The sequence below is a fragment of the Myotis daubentonii genome, chromosome 5 (genome assembly GCF_963259705.1).
Source record: "Myotis daubentonii chromosome 5, mMyoDau2.1, whole genome shotgun sequence".
Classification (NCBI taxonomy): Eukaryota; Metazoa; Chordata; class Mammalia; order Chiroptera; family Vespertilionidae; genus Myotis; species Myotis daubentonii.
This window is the reverse complement of record NC_081844.1, coordinates 63,017,256-63,032,314: the sequence shown is the minus strand read 5'-3', so window position 1 is coordinate 63,032,314 and position 15,059 is coordinate 63,017,256. Positions and strand designations below refer to the sequence as shown.

Sequence of the window (15,059 nt, the reverse complement as noted above, 5' to 3'; positions counted from 1 at the left end):
TTGCAAACAGGCCTTTCTGAGGACAGCAGTTTCAAACTTGCTATGTTAACTATTTTCTAAAGGGCAAGTTATTTAACTTCTTGAGATCTCAGAAACATAATGGTCTGGAATGAAGAGGACATGGACACCATCTTTCCCACATATAATATATCGGAGGCTTAAAATGCTTTATCATTATAGAGTGATATCATGATTGAGTTTAAGTGCTTACTAGTAGATATGACATAGTAAGAACATCATCTCAATATCCAAATATTATGTTAAGATTCATAAAGGCAGACTTCCTGGAACATTCTCAACTCATCCAGATTATGAAATAAAATATAAAAAATGAACTGGCTCTGAAAGTTTACTTAAGCACACCATTAGAGAACAAAAATGTAAGATGAAAACATTCAGCCCTGGCTCAGTGGATAGAGCATCGGCCTGTGGACTGAAGGGTCCCGAGTTCGATTTTAGTCAAAGGCACATGCCAGGTTTGCAGGCTCGATCCCTAGTAGGAGGCATGAAGGAAGCAGCCGATAAATGATTCTCTCTCATCATTGATGTTTCTATCTCTCTCCCCGTCTCAGTTCCTCTCTGAAATCAATAATATATATTTTAAAAAATTTTTTCACTAATCTGTTCTAAAATGAATACACTTTCTAGGTCTTACTAATTATAATCTAAAATTAAATTTAAATAATCATGAAATTTAGCGTTTAAAGTATTATATGTTTAACATAGATTTGAGTTGTTTTCTTTCTTTATTAAGGTATTACATATATGTCCTTATCTCCCCATTGACCGCCCCCTCCCCCGTCATGCCCTCACCCTAGAATTGAGTTTTATAAGAAAAACTTACTTTTAAAAATTTTTTTTTTTTTTATTTCAGCGGGGGAGAGGGAGAGATAAAAAACATCAGTGATGAGCGAGAATCATTGATTAGCTGCCTCCTGCACACCCTCTACTGGGGATTGAGCCTGCAACCCGGGCATATGCCCTGACCAGGAATTGATCCATGACCTCCTGGTTCATAGATCGACACTCAACCACTAAGCCACGCCCGCTGAGCAGAAAAAACCTACTTTTTTTATTCATGGATCTAAACTGCATCACTGTAAGGTTATAAATATAATTACTCAAAATATGGTCAGTTTACTCATGAAAATACTGGAACTTTGGCCTTCAAGTATAGGTAAGAACCCAAAAAATTCTGAGTTTTAATACTAATTCTACAATCACTATGCTATTTGCTTGTTATACTCCCAGTACATGAATGTGACCTTTTTCTTAAATCATTTATAAAGCTTAGCCCTACAATCAACCTACCGAAATGCTCCTCTAAGTTCCCTCATTTTCATTGATTATGGCTGAGTAGAAAGAAGCCTATAGAACTATAAATTACCAGATTAGAGAAGTTTTTTGGTTTTGTTCTTTGGACACATTTATAGTCCAATAAAGCAAATTAACATATGCTAATTTAGAAACCAAGGTAGATTCGCTTTTTTTTATGATTTTTTTTTTGAGAGAAAGGGAGGGAGGGAAGAAAGGAAGAGAGGGGGAAGTGGGAGAGAGATATAAACATCTTATATATGCATTCATTGGTCTATGTGTTCTAACTGGGAATTTAACCCACAACCTTGGCATATCGGGACAAGACTCTAACCAACTGAGCTAACCCAGCCAGGGCAGCTTTACACTATTTTATGTTTTAAAAAATATGTTTTTATTGATTTCAGAGGGAGGAAGGGAGAGGGAGAGAGAGAAACATCAATGATGAGAGAATCACTGACTGATTGCCTCCCCCAAGCACCCTGATGGGTGACGGGGATTGGACCTGTAACCGAGATACATGCCCTGGACTGGGAATCAAACCCAAGACCCTTGGGTCCATGTGCTGATGCTCTAACACTGAGGCCCATATAATATAAACCGCCAGGCCCATATAATATTTTGGAACCACAGTGAACCTTGGGTAGCTGAAACCATAGAAAACAAAACCTTAGATAAGGGGGAGATTATTGGACATGCTCATTGCAAATCTTTCTACCCATCCCACCAACACAAAGTAGAATATAAGCTCCACTAGAGCTGCCTCATAGCTATTTTAATAACCATTGTATATAGATAGACCTCTCAAAACAGTGTCTGGAACATACCAGACAACAATGTTAACCCCTAGCTCAACTTCTTCTTGTTCCTGGTTTCTTCTTCTATTTTATCATCTTTAATAGATATAGGCATACATCAGAGATATTGTGGGCTTGGTTCCAGACAACAGCAATAAGTCAAATAACACAATAAAGCCAGTTCTAATCTTTTTGCTGGTGCTGGGTCTTGCCACCGATTTGTAAAAAGCACAGCATTCTGGAGTGCAATAAAATGAAGTATGCCTGGCCTTGCCAGTGTGGCTCAGTGGATTGAGCATCACTGGCCCCTGGTTCAATTCCCAGTCAGGGCACATGTCCGGGTTGCAGGCTCGATCCCCAGTGTGGGGTGTTCGGGAGGCAGCTGATCAATCTCTCTCACATCAATGTTTCTCTCTCTCTCTACGCCCCCCCCAAAAGACTCTATTCCACACTGTCTAATCTGAAGTAATTTAAAGTTATAATTTTACTAGGGGCCCGGTGCACGAAATTCGTGCACTGGGTGTGTGGGGGGGGGGGGGGAGTGTCCCTCAGCCCAGCCTGCCCCCTCTCACATACTGGGAGCCCTCAGGCGTTGACCCCAGCCCAGGCCTGACGCCTCTGAGAGAGGCGTCAGGCCTGGGCTGGGGGCAGAACCAGTGATGGGGGGAAATGAGGGTCCCCTGCTGGGCGGGAGAGCGGGTTGGGGGCGAGTCGCCCTGCCGGCCCACGTGATCGGGTCCCGGGCGACCACCGGCACTCACGCCCCCAACCCGCTTTCCTGGGTTGAGGGCGTGAGTGCAGGCAGACGCCACAGCCGCCCCGCCGGCTCACGTCCCGGTTTGCCGGCTGGATCGGACCGCTGGCACTCATGCCCCCAACCCACTCTCGCGGGTTGGCGGTGTGAGTGCGGGCGGACGCTGCAGCCGCCCCGCCGGCCCCGCGTGATCGGGTCCCGGGCGACTGCTGCAGCCGCCCCGCAGGCCCGCGTGATCAGGTCCCGGGCGACCACCGCGGGTTGAGGGCGTGAGTGCAGGCGACCACCGCGGGTTGAGGGCGTGAGTGCAGGGTTTGCCGGCTGGATCGGGTCCCGGGCGACGGCTGGCACTCACGCCCCCTACCCGCTCTCGCGGGTTGGCGGCGTGAGTGCGGGCGGACGCCGCAGCCGCCTCACCGGCCCGCGTCCAGGTCTACCGGCGGGATCAGGTCTCGGGCGACTGCTGGCACTCACACCCCCAACCCGCTCTCTGACGGCGCTGTACCATCCTGCCTGCAATATGCAAATTAGCCGCCATCTTTTTTGGCGGTTAACTGCCATCTTAGTTGGCAGTTAATTTGCATATCTCACTGATTAGCCAATGAGAAAGGTATCGGTCGTAAGCCAATTACCATTTTTCTCTTTTATTAGTATAGGATGTTAATGAGTTAGCCAAATAAAAATAACCGTGACAGTTTGTACTAGTGAAATAATAAAAGAAAAGATGTTTACATACCAAGTTATTTAGAAAGTCAGTCACAATACAACTACATGAAGTTTCCTGTATATTTTAGGCCGTAATTATAGTTAAAGTATAGTTTTATAATACTAATATAAATTGGTTGAAGTTAACACAAGAACATTTGCCACTGCTATAATTGTATTACAAATTTAAAGTTTTATACATATTGGTATTTTATTTTATTCTCAGAGGCTTAGATTTCAAGGAAGAAGTAATTTTCCCTGATATTCTTTATGAAGCTAAAATTATTTATTTATTTTTAAAACCCTCCATCTATTTACTTACACTCAGAAACTGTTAAAGAAAAAAAAATGAATACTGAGCTGTAAATAAACTTTTAGTCAAGAATCAAGGTCACTGCTATGTTTTTCCAGTGGATTCCCACCACACTTAGAAAAAAAAATCTAAATTCTTTTATATAAAGATCAATCAGAACTAGCCCACCCAATGTCTCTGACCTCATCCATCCCTCATCGCTCCTTCACTGGCTCCCTGAGCTCTAGCCACACTGGCTCTATTCCTGCAACACACGAAGTTTATTCTAAACCTCCTGTTCTCTAGGATACAAGGCTCTTCCAGATCATCAACAGACAGAACCCTCCTTACCCATCATGCAGATATCACTTCAAATACCACTCCTGCAGGAGACATTTCCCTCTTGGCTCCCCTTCCCAAACTGATACTCCATTTTCATGTAGCTGCCCTATCATTCTCTATCTGATATCACATTACCCTATTTCATTTCTTCATTATATTTTTCAGACTAATATTACCTTATTTGTTTATATGTTGTTTTTTTAAAAAATAATTTTTATTAATTTTTAGAGAGAAAGGAAGCAAGAGAGAGAGAGATAACAATATGAAAGTGAACATCGATCAGTTGCCTCCGCACTTCCCCCAACTGGGGATGGAGCCCAAAACTCGGGCTTGCGCCCTGACGGAAATCAGTTTAATGTCTATCTCCTTAACAGGTACTACATTATCTTGTTTACTGCAGTCTTTCAAGAACCTAAAATGAATGAATACTATACTATTATATGTGCAGACTGATATGAAAATTTTGATATTTTCTAATGGATTATATTGCTCTCTTAGGCAATATAAATATATTTGCAAATATAAAATAGTTTAAATATTTTTTCTTCTCTTAACTGCTTTAAAAGACATACACCTATAAAAAATTATAAAACTGTATTGTTGGCCTTTTAATACATACAAATTTAACATATATGACAATACTAATAACAGACAGGAGAGGGGAGAAAATAAAGCAAAGTTTCTATATTTTACCATAGTTAAATTAGTCAATTAGGTTATGCTAAAATAAGATCCATATTGTGCCCTGGCCAGATGGCTCAGTTGGTTCGAGGGTCCTCCCATACACCAGAAGACTGTGGGTTCAATTCTTGGTCAAGCCACACATCTCAGTTCCAGGTTCTGTCCCCAGAACATATGGGAGGCAACCAATCGATGTTGCTCTCTCACATTGATGTTTCTCTCTCTCTCTCTCTCTCCCTCCCTCCTTTCCCTTCCTTTTTCTCTAAAAGAAAAAACAAAAAACAAAAACAAAAAAAAATCAATAAAACATGTCCTTGGGGTGAGGATTTTAAAAACATTTTTAAAGATACATATTGTAATTCCTAGAGCAACCTAAGATAGTAACTCCAAAAATCTAGTTAAAAAACAAAGAAATGCAAAACCCTGGAAAATATCTATTAACTCTAGAAGGAGCAGCAGAAAATGAACAAAGAAATAAAAATAGAAATGGGACATATAGAAAATAACTAGCAAAACTGAAGACATGATTACAGTAAATATAAACAGACTAAACCCTCCAATCAAAAGGGAGATATGGTCAGACTTTTTTTAGAAAGTATTTCATCTACATGTGGCCTATAAGTATTTTTTTTTAAAAATATATTTTTATTGATTTCAAAGAGGAAAGGAGAGAGAGAGAGAGAGAGAGAGAGAGAGAGAGAGAGAGAGAGAAATCGATGATGAGAGACAATCATTAATTGGCTGCCTCCTGCAAGCCCCACATTGGGGATCGAGCCTGCAACCCAGGCATGTGCCCTGACCTGGAATCAAACCCTGACCTCCTGGTTCATAGGTTGAGGCTCAACCACTGAGCCACGCCGGCCAGGCAAGACACATTTTAAATTAAAAACAAAAACAAAAACACAAATAGGTTGAAAGTAAAAGAAAAGGAAAAGATATGCAATGCAAACAGTAAGCATAAGAGAGCTACAGTGGCTACACTTATACAAGACAAAATAGACAAATAGGGATCTTTCATAATGATGAAAAGACCAATTTATCCATAAGATTAAAGTAATTATACATGTATACCATACTAATTACTAGTACCCCAAAAGCAGGAAGCAAAAATTGGGAGAACAAAAAGGAAAAATAGATACCTCAATAATATTTTAATATCCCACTCTCAGTAATTGATAGAACCGCTAGACAGAAAATCAGCACACACATAGGCGGCCTGAAAACTATCAACAAACTTGACCTAACACCTACAGAACATTCAGACCAACAACAGCAAATTATATATTCTTTTTCAGCACAGATGGGACACTCCTCAAAACAGATTACAAAGACATAAAAATGTCTCAATAAATTAAAAATGAAGAAAATCATACAGAGCATGTTTTCCTACTACAGGGGAATTAAAAATCAACAACAATGAAATCTGGGGAATCCCTAAATAATTGGAAATTAAACCATACATTTCTAAATAACCTATGAGTCAAAGAAATAATCACAAAGGAATATATTTAGAACTGAATGAAAATGTTAAAAAGCAGAACATGTAAAAATGTATGAGGTGCAGCTAACAGTGTTTGGAGGAAAATTTATAGATTTAAATGCCTACGTAAGAAAAGACAATCTCAAATCAATAACCTAAGCTTCTACCTTAAGAAACTAAAAAAATGCAAACTAAAGCCAAAGCAAGCAGAAGGAATAATATTATAAAGATTAAAATGGAAATCACTGAAATAGAAAACAGAAAAACTGGAAAAAAATCAATTAAACCAAAACGTGTTTCTTTGAAAAGAATAACAAAATTGACAAACCTTTAGTTAAAATGACCAAGTAAAAATGAGAATAGATAGATGCTATCAATTTTACAAATGAAAGAAGGACATCACTACCTACTGGCAATATTAAAAACATACATAGGAACATATTATGAACTATATGTCAAATTAAATAGCTTAGGTGAAATGGACAAATTCATAGAAACACAATTACTGGAACTAAAAAAATAGCAGAAAATATGAATAGACCTATAACAAGTAAAGAAATTAGTATTTTTAAATTTTCACAAAGAGAAAAAAAAAGGTGAGATGCTTTCACCAATATATTTGGTGAGTTTTACCAAATATATTCAAGGACATAATACTAATCCTTCAGGAACTTTTACAGAGAAAGTAGAGGGAACACTTCTCAATTCATTCGATGAGGTTAGTATTACTCTTACGTATCCAAAGACATCACAAGAAAAGAAAACTTCAGACCAGTAGGTCTCATAAATATAGCCACAAAAATGTTTCACTAAACATTAGCAAACTAAATCAAGCAACATATAAGATTATACACCACAACCAAGTGAGATTTATCTCGGGAATATAAGGCTGGTTTATTATATCAAAATCAATTAATATAATACACCATACTAATGTAATAAAAGGCAGAAACCACATAATCATCTCAGACACTAGTGTGACCAACCATACTGGTTTGTCTAGCACTGAGGGTTTTCCCAAGACACAGAGCTTTCAGTGCTTAAAACAGGAAAGTCCTGGGCAATCTGTGACCGTCACACTAACAGACGCAGATAAAGCATCTGACGAAGTCCAGTGCCCGTGCGTGATAAAAACTCTGAACAAACCAGGATTAAAAAGCAACCCTCTGCTAAACACAGAGATATGCTATATAAAATGCTGTGCCTATACTTAACAATACTATAGTGTACATTTAAAAAGAGGGTAGATCTCATGTTGTGTTCTTACCCCAATAAAATAAATTTTAAGTACAAAGTTTGTACACTCAAAACTACAAAACATCACTGAGAAAAATTAAAGATCAGTAAGTGAAAAGAGCCCTAGCCGGTTTGGCTCAGAGTATAGAGCCTGCGGACTGAAGGGTCCCAGCTTCGATTCTGGTTAAGGGCACGTGCCCAAGTTGCGGGCTCAATCCTGCATGCAGGAGGGGGCATGCAAGAGGCAGCCGATCAATGATTTTCTCTCATCACTGATGTTTCTATCTCTCTCTCCCTCTCCCTTCCTCTCTGAAATCAATAAAATATATATATTAAATAAGTAATAATAAATAAATGAAAAGAAATTTCCATGCCCATGTAATAGAAAACCCAATGTTGTAAGGTGACAATTTTCCCCCGAACTGCATTCCCCATCAAAATTCCAAGACTTTTTTTTCAGACATTGACAAGCCAATCCTTTTTATACTGGACCCAGGACAGCCACACGTTTTAAAAACAAGAACAAAATTGGAGGGCTAACATTACCTGGTCTCATCAGTTACCATAAAGCACATGAACCAAGACAGAACAGTACTGGCCTAAGAACAAACATATAGATAATGGAAAATAATTGAGAGTGCAGAAATAAACCTTTACATTTACAATCAATGGAGAAATGACAGTCTTTTCAACAAATGGTGCTGAGACAACCCATACACAACTGAATTTAGAGCCATTTATTTCACATCATACATAAAAATGAACTCAAGCCTGGCTGGTGTGGCTCAGCGGTTGAGGGTAGACCCAGGAACCAAGAGGTCACCAGTTTCATTCCCAGTCAGAGCATATGCCCGGGTTGCGGGCTCAATCCCCAGTTGGGGCCATACAGGAGGCAGCCAATCGATGACTTCCTCTCTCATCAGTGTTTCTATCTCTCTATTCCTCTCCCGTCCTCTCTCTCTAAAAATCAATAAAAATATATTTTTTTAAAATGAACTCAAAATAGATCATAAATCTAAATATCAGAGCAAAAACTATACAACATCTAGAAGAAAACAAAAGAGAAAATCCTCAAGACTTGAATTAGGCAGAGAGTTCTTATAACAACAAAAAATTAATCTATAAAATAAAAAATCGGAAAATTAAACTCCATCAAAATTTAAACTTTTTTTTTTTTTTTTTACAGAGAGGAAGGGAGAGGGATAGTCAGAAACATCGATGAGAGAGAAACATCAGTCAGCTGCCTCCTGCACACCCGCTACCAGGGATGTACCAGCAACCAAGGTATATGCCCTTGACTGGAATCGAACCTGGGACCCTTCAGCCCGCAGGCCAACGCTCTATCCACTGAGCCAAACCGGTCAGGGCAAAATTTAAACTTTTGACAAAAGAAATTAAAACTTTTGTGCTTCAAAAGATTCCAGCCCTAGCCGGTTTGGCTCAGTAGATAGAGCGTCGGCCTGTGGACTCAAGGGTCCCAGGTTCGATTCCGGTCAAGGGCATGTACCTGGGTTGCGGGCACATCTCCAGTAGGGGGTGTGCAGGAGGCAGCTGATTGATGTTTCTCTCTCATCCATGTTTCTAACTCTCTATCCCTCTCCCTTCCTCTCTGTAAAAAATCAATAAAATATATTTTTAAAAAAAAAGATTCCAATAAAAAAAGTTGAAAAGACAAGCCACTCACTGAGATAAAATATTTGCAAATCATGTATCCAATAACTTGCAACCAGAATATACAAAGATTGTTATAACTCAATAATAAAAAGACAAACAAAAACCACACAAAAGTTTTGAGTATTTCACCAAATAGGATATATAGAAATGGCTAATAATCATATAAAAAATGCTCAATATCTTGAGTCTTTAGGAAAATGCAAGTTAAAACCACCACAATGAGTTAACCACTTCATACCCACTAGAATGGCTATAATAAAAATGGCAATAACAAATGTTGCCAAGAATGTGAAGAAGCTGGAACTCTCAAACACTGCTGTTAGGAATGTAAAATGTACGGCCACTTTAGAAAACAGGTTGGCATTTTTTTTAAAAGTTAAACAGATGACCCAGCATTTCTATTCCTAGGTTATCTACCCAAGAGAATGAAACCATATGTCCACATAAAGACTTGTACTCAAATGTTCAAGCAGCATTATTTGCAACAGTCAAAAAACTGGAAACTACCTAGCTGCGTGGCTCATTGTTGAGCATTGCGCATATGAACCAGGAGGTCACAGTTCCAATTCCTGGTCAGGGCACATGTCCAGTTTTCGGGCTCCATCCCCAGGAGGGGGCATGCAGGACGCAGCCAATCCATGTGTCTCTCCCATTGATGTTTCTATCCCCCCTCTCCCTCTCCCTTCCTCTCTGAAATCAATAAAAATGTATTTTAAAAAAACAAAACATAAAACTAGAAACAGCCCTGGCCGGTGTGGCTCAGTTAGTTGGGCCTTGTCCCATGCACTAAGGCAGCGGTTGCCAACCTTTCGGACCTCACGGACCACGGATTGGCGACCACTGCTCCAAAGGTTTCCTTAAATCAGCGGTCGCCAACCTTTTGGACTTCATGGACCACCAGGTGGCGACCGCTGCACTAAGGGATTGCTGGTTCAATTCCCTGCAGAGGCACATGCCCAGGCTTCTGACTCAATTTCCTGTAGGGAGCATGTTGTTTCTCCCTCTCACTCTCACTCTCTCTAAAAATCAATTTAAAAATCTATAAAAAGGTCCTAGCTGGTTTGGCTCAGTGAACAGAGTATCAGCCTGTGGACTGAAAGGTCCCGGGTTCGATTCCGTTTTGATTCCGGTCAAGGGCACATGTTCAGGTTGTGGGCTGGATCCCCAGGAGGGGGGCATGCAGGAGGCAGCTGATCAATGATTCTCATCATTGATGTTTCTATCTCTCTCTCTCCCCCTTCCTCTCTGAAATCAATAAAAATATTTTTTTATATCTTTAAAAAGAAAAAAAGAAGACCTGGAAACAATTCAAATGCCCATCAACTGGTCAACAGATAAACAAAATGTTGTCTATTCATACAATAGAATATTCAGCAATAAAAAAGAAAAAAATACAGATACATGCTACAATAAAGATAAATTCCCAAAACAGTGTAAGTGAAAGAAGCCATATGTAAAAGACTGTATATGTTATTATTCCATTTATATAAAACTAGTGGTCTGGTGCATGGATTCATGCACACTGAAAGGAAAATAATTAGAAGAAATATTTTAATATTGCTATTTGCCCTTTCTCCCTTAGCGCCTGGGAGCCAGGCAGCAGCCCCACCCTCCGCTGCCACTGCTGCTGGGCAATCAGTGGGGCGATGATTGGCCTCACTCACACCTGCCTTAGCCTGGCACCGCCCACTCACCTGCTCCACCATACCACCAGTCCACTCTAGTTGGGGCCCATGGGAGCCGGCAGCACCTCCACTGCCGCCACCCACTGCTGGCGCCACGTTGCCAACACCCACCATGTTCCACACCACCCCCTGATGGTCAGTGCATGTTATAGCGATCAGTCGAACTCCCAGTCAGGAGGACAATTTACATATTAGGCTTTTATTATATAGGATATTCAGAAAAGGTAAATCTACAGAGACAAAGCACAAATCAGTGGCTCCCTGGGGTTGGGGGTGAAAATAAGGGTTAACTACACACAGTCTAGAGAGAAATTTTGGAGGTGATAGAAATGTTCTAAAACTGGCTTGTGGTGCCCAGTCGGTATGGCTCAGTGGTTGAGCATCAACTTATTAACCAGGAGGTCATGGTTAAATTCCTAGTCAGGGCACATGCCTGGATTTTGGGCTCAATCCCTGGTGCAGGAGGCAGCCGATCAATGATTCTCTCTCATCACTTGATGTTTCTCTCTCTCTCTCTCTCTCTCCCTTCCTCTCTGAAATCAATAAAAATATATTTAAAATAAATAAATAAAACTGGCTTGTGGTCTGACACTTCCATTTACTAAAAATCACTGAATGTGCACTCAAAATAAATTAATTTTGGAATTAAATAACTCAAAAAACCTGATTTTTTAAAAATGCACATACCCAACAGAAATGAAAAAACGTTCAAATAAAAATTTGTACACAAATGTCTATAGCAGTATTCACAATAGCTAAAAAGTGGAAACTCAAAAGTTCACCAACTAATTAATAAATAACGTGGTATATCCATACAATGGAATATTACTCGGCAATAAAAGAAATGAAATGACACATGCTACAACATGGATGCACTTTGAAAACATTGTGTTAAGTGAAAGAAACCAATCACTGAAGATCACATATTGCATGATTCATTTATATAAAATGCCCAGGAACAAGCAAATACACAGAAAGTAGATCAGTGGTAACATCCCCAGGCCTATTAGGGGAAACTTGAATGTGACTGTTAAATGGGTATATGGTTTCTTTCTGGGATGAGGAAAACATTCTAAAATTGATTATGGTGACAGCTGGCAAAACTTTATAAATATATTAGAAAACACTTAACTGTCCTGGCCAGGTGGCTGTTGGTTGGAGCATTGTACCACACACCAAAAGGTTGTGGGTTCAAGTCCCTGTCAGGGCACATACCTAGGTTTCCAGTTCCATCCCTGGTCTGGGCATGAAGGAGAAGCAACTAATTGATATTTCTCCTCTCTTTATCTCTATCTCTCTTTCATTCCCCTCTCTCTAAATCAATCATATCCTCAGATAAGAATTTAAAAGAAAAAACCCACTAAACTGTACATTTTAAATTGGTGAACTAAATGGTATATGAATTATCTATAATAATAAAAGCATAATATGCTAATTAGACCGGGCAGCCGAACAACCTTCCGGATGTCCTTCTGGACAAAGTCGCAGCGGCTGGTCGAGGCAGAGGCCGTTAGGGGCAATCAGGCAGGCAGGCAGGGGCGGTTAGGGGTGATCAGCAGGCGAGTTAGGAGCAGCGGTGGGGGATTGTGAGAGGATGCAGGTGGGGCTGAGGGACCCCCGCCCCTAGCAAGAATTTCGAGCACCAGGCCTCTAGTATCTCAATAAAGCTGTTACCAAACACACACATACACACACACACACACACACACACTTGTGCAATCTGTGAGCGGGTAAAGGCCATCAACACAGTGACCAATCTATTAATTTAGGATAGAAAAATCTCAAAGTTACAAATTCTTTCCAATGAAACTCTGATTTTTTTTTTAGTATACTATTATATGTCTGAAATGAGAAGCAATGATTGATCAATTAATTAAGTCACTAAGTTTAAAAACAGGTTGACATTAAATATTCAAATTTCAGGTGCCCAAGATATTTCAACTTTCATGTGTTTGCTAGGTGACACCTCAGTAACATTCATATGAATGCACTGTGTAAACTGTTGCACTGTCTATAAACTTTCATTATTCCTAAATTCCTTTAAGCGTAACTTAACAGCTTCCAGTTTTATATAGTCTTGAAAGGAAGAAACTCTGAAACAAAAACATCCAATCTTATCTTAGTAAAGGGTACATACATTCTCCGCTGATTCTGGCACCAGAGAAAGTGCTTAATTTACCTCTCCATAGAGGCTCACTTATAGATAAAAAGGAAAGTAAATCTGATTACCAAACACACGAGCACTGTTCTCTCATCACCGGATTAAAATTTAAACCACACAGCTGAAGTACATGCTCATGATCACAGGAGAGGAGGAAAATTCTAGTTTTACAATGAAGTGTCCCCTCATTCACTTTAATGAAGTACTAAAAACTTGAAGGCTAGTCTGCAGAGAATCTAGAAAAAAAAAGGGGGGGGGGGGGCCGGGATACTGGCCCACGAGAAACAAGCCGAAACTGAGCAATCTGGATTCCTCTGGGTGTGTTAGAATATTTTCTCCGTCCTTTGCTGACATGCAATAAAATTGCCCAACTGGAGCAAGAGAGGGGGCACGGGGGCCCCCGCAGAACCCTCCCCGCGCTTCTCCCGCGGCCCCCCCAAAACGGCCCGTAGCCCGGTCCCCAAGGGCCAGCTTCGCGGAGAGAGGATCCAGAAGGCGCGCGTAGTACAGAGCCCGTTCCTGTTTTGTTTAAAAACAGATTCCAAACAGAGACAAGCCTCCCTCGCCCCGGGGAGTAGGGGAAGTGGCGGCAGGGGGCCGGCGAGGAGCCCGAGGATAAAAGAATGGCCGAGGACAACCTGCCGCGCGCGCCAGCCGCCAGGGAAGGATAGGTGAGAGGCGGCGGCCCGGCCCCGGCTCGGCTCGGCTGGGGAGGGCACTGCCCGCCAGCCCGCCACGCCACCCCGAGCCGCCCGAGCCTCCCAGGTCCCGCCCCGAGCTGGCCGCCCTGCCCAGGCGCCGGCCGCAGCCTCCCGCCCGACCGGACCCTCCCAGGACGCGCTTCCTCCGGAGCCGGACCCCCGCCCTGGCCTCCCCGCGGGGGAAGGCGGGTCAGTCCAGCCCGCTTCTCGGCAGAGGTGACTCGCGCGGAGATGTAAACACTGCGAGCCCAGCTGCGCGCGGCCCATCCCCCCCGCCGGGGTCCGTAACCTCTCCCTCCGCCCGGCCCCGCGCCCCGCACTCCCCGCGGGCTGCGCGCAGCGCGCCTTCCCCTTTCTCCGACTCCCGCTCCCCGACCGTTGCCCGAGGGCACCGGCCCCCTTCCCCCGCTCCCCGCGGGTGTCACGGCCACAGCCTCTGGAAAACCCCTCCGCAAACCCCGGAGCAAACAACACAGGCGCGGGGCGGGAGGCGCGGAGGGAGGCGGCGGCACTCGGGACAGCGAGGCTCCGTCGCCGCGCCCTCCGCGCTCCCTCCCGCAGCCTCTGCTGCTCGCGCTCTTACCTGCTCGCCGCGTCGCCCGGCAAGACGGCGGCGTCGCTTTCCCTCCCGGCAGGGCCGCGGACTCGCCGCCGCCGCCGCCGCCGTTGGCCGGGCGTCCGGAGGGAGCCGGGCCTCCCCGGCAGCCCGAGCCGCTCCGCTGGGAGAGGAGGAGACAAAACAGCGCGCGCCGCCCCGCGCAGCGCCCCCCCCCGCACCGCCCCACCGACCCCCAACCGCCGAGGCGACCACAGCGACACAGAGCCCGGCGCGGGGAGCAATGGTGGCCCCCGCCCTCGCCCCGTTCCCCTCCCTCCACCCCCCGCTCGGCTCCTCCCCCTCGGCCTCCTGCCGCCGCCACCAGGACACTTGAGTCCGCCTCCCCCACCCCGCCCGCTCCGAGCGCTCCTCCCCTCCCCGAGCGGCGGGGGGGGGGGGGCGGCACCGCCAGTCACCGCAGCGCCTGTCAAAGCGGGGCCGGCTATTTATACCCCGCGCGGCCCGCCGCCCGCGGCCCCCATCAGCCGGCCAAACCTGCCTCCGTGGCTCTCTCGGGTCTCTCCTGCCCCTGATCCCCCAACTTCTCCCTAACCCGCCTTCTCAGGTAATGACTCTCCCCACGTGTCCCGCGCCCTGCTCGGAGCTCCCCCATCCCCTTCCCGGACTGGCGCAGAGGCG

At 43.6% G+C, this 15,059-nt stretch overlaps 1 protein-coding gene across 5 annotated transcripts in view; it reads right to left on the bottom strand.

The window, feature by feature from the left end:
• Positions 1–14,553, bottom strand: part of ELF2 (E74 like ETS transcription factor 2) — a 94,590-nt gene extending 80,037 nt beyond the window's left edge. For 3 of the 5 annotated variants that reach the window (XM_059698004.1, XM_059697997.1, XM_059698000.1), the window contains exon 1: positions 14,406–14,553. The gene's annotated coding sequence lies outside the window, so the exon portion shown is untranslated. Of the gene's footprint in view, positions 1–1,311; positions 1,335–13,189; positions 13,333–14,405 lie in introns of those variants that run through there. The other 2 variants (XM_059697998.1, XM_059697999.1) reach the window with 2 other exon arrangements.
• Positions 14,554–15,059: the final 506 nt, after the last annotated feature.